The 5,639-nt window shown below is 43.6% G+C and overlaps 1 non-coding gene across 1 annotated transcript; it reads right to left on the bottom strand.

Annotated features, from left to right (window-relative positions):
* Positions 1-5,211: 5,211 nt before the first annotated feature.
* Positions 5,212-5,305, bottom strand: TRNAI-UAU (transfer RNA isoleucine (anticodon UAU)). Its single transcript has 2 exons — positions 5,268-5,305; positions 5,212-5,247 (listed from the first exon to the last, which is right to left on the bottom strand). It is a non-coding gene; the product is annotated as a tRNA-Ile (tRNA).
* Positions 5,306-5,639: the final 334 nt, after the last annotated feature.

Raw genomic sequence — 5,639 nt, 5'->3', positions numbered from 1 at the left:
TGGCCTCTTCCCTGAAGGGGCAGCTTGAATTGAAACCGAAATAAGCAAATAATTAGGAGGGACATTTTGAGCAGGAGGGATATCAGGTTGCTCCTCTGGGAAGGCTGCTGTGCAGTCCCTTCCATCCAACTTTCCAGACTGTGTCATCAGGCTCAGACCAGCTCCCAATACAGTTGTAAGATAAATTCTAGCCGAAATAAGCAGGCAATGAGAGGCAACAAAGGGCCAGGCAGTTTATTTGAGCGCAATTCCTGGGGGATGTTCTCCGGTCTGGGTATTACAGGCTTGGGAAGTCACCCCATCAGCGAGGTGGGGGCTTATAAGGGGTTAGGAGGGGGAGGAGTGGGCAAGATATCCTAGGGGGTGTGGAGAGGTATGATCAGCTAAAGGTGACATAATAGACAACTAGAAACTTTTTTCCTTCCAAGAGGGAGGAGGCTGACATCTGGATCTTAGTTGGCACATCAGAAGGATGGAATTCAGGAACAGCTGTCCCCTTTCCATATAAGGCACAGACCTTGGGGTCTGGTCTGTTCTCCTTTTATGGTATCTCTCTGTTCTGTTTGCATGTCCTTGTTTTTCCTTCCTCCAGCCTAAGATTCCAGCCTTTTGGTCATAATGGGCGATGACTCGATCTGGCTACTTCTGGCTGACAAGGGGCATGGTGGGGGTTTGAGGCTGGTATTAGGTTGAAGGAGGGGGTTCAGTGGGAAGAGGTGCATAATGGTGAAGTAACATCTGGTTGGTGGCGACCCGGGTCATCTGGGTTAAACGCTGTTGGAGGAACTTGAGGACACAAGGGGCAACTATGAGTAAACCACAAACTGTTATTAAGGGGCCCAGTAGGGGCATTAGCTAGGCCATTATGGGGGACTGGAATTCTGGATCTAGTTTACATCTCAATGACTAGTATTAGGATTTAGTATAGATAAGACTGCATTATTGAAACAATACTTTTCTCTAAAATCACCCTCATTTTTATTAGAAGTAGCCAGGTTAAGAAAATAATTAACAGTTGGCTTGATTATTTGCATAAGTGCAGCAAGAACAGCAATCAATTACATAGGCTCTTTTAGATATGTTTTGCTAGAACTTTTCATAAGGAATTTCAGATTGGACTTTTAAAGGCTTCTTGAGGCCAGAAAGCCAAGCCAGACTTGCCATCAGGTTGTGCCTGCAGTACCTGTACATTTGGGTGAATTCCTCTCTTCTTGAGGTTCCTAAGACATTCCTGAGTTTCCTGCATCTACCAGGAAGTGACCTTCCTTACTCACCTGGTAAGGCTGCTGGGAACTCTGTAAGCAAGGTACCAGGCCAGTTCTTCTAAGGAGCTTTGTTGGCTTTATAAAGTCAATCTTAGTTCCTTAAAACTGTCTGTTCATATTTGAGTTTACACACATGTCTCTCAGGTATGGTATTCCAGTCAAAGCCTTGGTAATATAACCAGTGTTTTTAATTGGTCTTTTTACAAGGAAAGCATATTCTTATTGAACTTGTGCAAATAAACATACTGCCATGAAATATAAAAACAGTCACTGGGAGTTTTTAAATTCTGGGGGGATCAGGTAGAGAGAAAGATAAAGTTTCAATTCTGCTTATAAAGGCAGTCATTTACTAAACTGTTGTCAGCTTAAGAGAAAAAGCTTAAAACACTTTATAAACAACATTTGAAACAAAAAAACCACAAAATCATCTTCCTTAGTTTACTTAATCTTATATAACTAATACCTGTTCTGCTGAAATCTAGTTTTTTACTAGTTTAGGAGTAATAAAACAGTGAGTATAGATGACAAAAGATTTACAAATGACAGTGGTTAAAGATCTGATGAGAGCTTACTGTAAGACATTTGTCATAAGGAAATTTGGATATTTCTGTAACATAAAATATTCAGTAACAAAGTTTAGCATCATTCCCTTTGATAGTGCTTTCCAGGTAATTAAGCAGGTAAATAAGCTAAATTAGCCAAATATTTTCCCCAAGGACGAGAAAAAATTCCTCTGACATGTTCCAGGGGCCCTCTGGAAAATATCAAAGTGAACTAGAGGTAAAAAGCACCTTTTTGAATTTGATTTTGGGAAGCTGTTAAAAGTTTTAAGGCACTTGCTTAAATAGTTACTCACATTAGACAAAGCTACACTTCACTTTAAGCATTTTTCTTTGAAAGATTTAACATATCATCAACTTAAATGACTTTAGGTAAAATTAGGCAGCTGATAACCATAAGGACATGTCTACTCCATTCAACTTAAATTAGCATTAATGCTTAATATCTTCTATTAGAATTTTCTGGAAATTTTAGAATGCCCAATTTTCACAAGTGCTTGTTTTTAAATCAATTTTTATTAATACCTTCTGGAGGTAGGAAAATATTTTTCATCTACACACCTAGACACACAAACATACAAACTGAGACACAACGACTACAGTTAGCAACACCCCCCACACAAAAACATATACACAGACAGACAAACTGATATAAAGACTTGAGGCACTGATATTATTTACTTTCCCTCTCCTCAGCCTCCTGTTCATGGCTTCTGGAACCAGAGGGCGGGAGGAGCATGTTCTGGTAGGGGAAGAGGGGGTGAAGGTGGAAGGAGAGGGGGAGGGGGTGGTGCAGCCACCAGAAGAGGAGAGGAGCAGGATGACGGCATGGTTGAGAATGTAGGACTTTAAGATGGCAGCAACAGTGGGGAGGACAAAGAACTTAAAGATGGTGGCAGAGAGGGGTGGGGGTAGTGAGGTGAGAGAGGTGGGAGACCAAGGTCTTCTGCGGATCTGAAAAGGAAGAAGGACTGGGCAGAGTAAGAGGCTTCCGATCTTTAACTGGAGATTGGGCCAGGAGAACTTGGGTCGTTGAACACTTAACATAAAGGTCTGGGTGGGAGTGCAATGTCCAAAAAGCCTGCACATATGGGATTTCACTCCACTCTCCACTCCGGTGGCAATAAATCAAGTGGGTGAGGAGGCTAAAATTGAAAGTTCCCCCAGGGAGCCAGCGAGATTGGTTGTCCAAGGGATACTGAGGCCAGGCCTGAGAGCAAAGAAAGACTAGCTTCCATTTGTGAACTTCCTGGGACAAATATAGAGCGGCCAAATTAGAAATGAGACACTGCAAAGGGGTCTGAGCCTCTGCTTTTGGGGGCTGGTTCCCCATGTCTGTGCCACTCTCCAACTAATCCCACTGTGAGGAGCACCCAGCATCCCAAGCGCGCCAAGTCAGGGGAGACGTCCTGGGAGCCTGGGTGAGGGACGTCTCCTGCACCGCAGGGCCAGAGGTGGGTCAGATGCCCGCAGAGGGTGGGCTGGATGCCCAAGGGGCCGGATGCCCTGACCTGGACATAGCTATGATTTTGAACGAATCAGGTGAAACGGAGTTAGGAAGGGAAACAGACTGGGGGAAACTGAGGGACTCACTGGAAAATAGTCCACGCAGTGAAGAGCAGGCTGAGGTCCTGGATCAGAAGGGAGGGGGCAGGGCTGCCAGTGGCTGGTCAGGGCCCCATGCTCAGGCTCCCTCCTGCGTTTCGGCACCAAATGTAAGATAAATTCTAGCTGAAATAAGCAGGCGATGAGAGGAAACAAAGGGCCAGGCAGTTTACTTGAGCGCAATTCCCAGGTGATGTTCCACAGTCTGGGTATTAAAGGCTGAGGAAGTCACACCCAGTCAGGGAGGTGCAGACTTATAAGTGGTTAGGAGTGGGAGAAGTGGGCAAGATATCCTAGGGGGCATGGAGAAGTATGATTGGCTGAAGGTGACATAATAGACAACTAGAAACTTTTTTTCCTTTAAAGAGGGAGGAGGCTGACATCCAGGTCTTAGTTGGCACATCAGAAGGATGGAATTCAGGAAGAGCTGTCCTCTTTCCATATAAGGCACAGACCTTGGGGTATGGTCCGTTCTCCTTTTATGGTATCTCTCTGTTCTGTTTACATGTCCTTGTTTTTCCTTCCTCCAGCCTAACAACAGTCTACTCTCTTTTTTCCTTAGTCAATCTAGCTAAAGGTTTGTCAGTCTTGTTGAGCATTTCAAAAAACCAGCTTTTGGTTTCATTGACTTTTCTCCATTGTTTTTCTATTCTCTATTAATTTCCACTCTAAAAGAGAGTAGACTGAAACTACTAGACTCAGAAATGAAAAGTTGTAAGGTTTCTTGAGGCCTAATCTTGGAACTCTGATATCATTTCACAGTACAGTTACCACAGTATTCTACTGGTCAGAGTAATCACAAGGTCAGCTCACAAACAAGGAGGAGAGAAAAGGACACCACCTCTTGATGGAGCTTCCATCAAGAGGTGGAGTCCTTTTGTGGCCATTAATCAATCAATAAGTTATCTCATTTAACACTAAAAACAGCACTGTGAAAGCACCTATTGATATATCCAGTGTACATCTTGCTAAGACCATTACCATTATAATTTTTTACTAAGTGTTAATCTCAGTTGGTCTGTGAGCCTTGTTTTGAACTCCATATATGTGATGGGCAACTCAGGGTGGCGCAGGGAGGCTGTAAACCCTCCAAAATGTAGCTTCTGCTGAAAGAACTGATAGTGCTGAGCATTTGCACATGGGCAAATAAGTCTTCTGTAAAGCCAGAGAGCTCTCTGGCTATGTCTCTAGGATGTCTCTGATAATGTTTAAGATCAAGATCCTGAGGGTGCCACTACATGGCCCATACACAGGCTACCCTCACAGTTCAAAGACTATAGTGGGTCAGTTTGTTTTCTTACTGAATGCCTGTGTCTCTATCATAACTACCGGCATCATGGACTTAGTAAGAATCCCAGAGGAAGCCCAAAGGAGTGAAGAAATGGACGCAGGGAAAACAAGTTCAAAGAAAAGAAAATTTCCAAAAAATTTTCCAAAAAAACCAAGATGGTCCACATTTCACCAAGTTAACAAATTAAGACACAGGACTGTTTTTCGGTAATGTTTATATGCACCCAAACTCTGGGCCTGAGACCCTGGTGGTCCGTTTCTTACTGTCTTCAGTGCTGTGAACAATTGTCTTGGCAACTGTCAAACACTAGGTGCCAGAGTGCCTTGGAAAGAAGGCCTACACCAAAGACAGTGGTTATGTTTGTTACGCATGACCTTGAGCAGGGAATTTAAGGACATATCACAACCGTTCATCTTAAAGGGACCTCAAACTTCTAGCGTTTTCCCCTATCTTCTTCTTGAATTGGCATGGGCCAGCGAGTAGTGAAAGCTGCTCCAGGTGAGGCTCGAACTCACAATCTCAGCATTGTTCACAGACGTACTGTCTTATAAATACCGCGTGCTAACCAATTGCACCACTAGAGCCACACTAGGTAAAGATTTTCAGGAGTATAAGCGAGTATGTTTTCGCAGATGAAGACTATAAAATATTTTTGCTAAAGGTAATGAACAAAACGGTACCTTCTGCTATGGCGCTTCAAACAGGATTAAAAGCAGCAATCAAGGGATCCCTGGTTAGCCAATCTGGAGCCGTTTCCCCACAGCGCAGGGTCGCACTCATCTGCATGTTGATTTTCCGCTGAGATTCCGAGGCTTCTGTGTATTCAGACTGTTACTGGAAAGCCTTTCAAAGTCACACTGGCTCCACCTAGGCAAGGAGCTAAAATGACTGAATGCAAAACAGACGTGTCTAATTACA

Source organism: Manis pentadactyla, chromosome 16 (assembly GCF_030020395.1).
Source record: "Manis pentadactyla isolate mManPen7 chromosome 16, mManPen7.hap1, whole genome shotgun sequence".
Taxonomy (NCBI): domain Eukaryota; kingdom Metazoa; phylum Chordata; class Mammalia; order Pholidota; family Manidae; genus Manis; species Manis pentadactyla.
The sequence above is the reverse complement of the archived record's forward strand: the minus strand, read 5'-3'. Positions and strand labels throughout refer to the sequence as shown.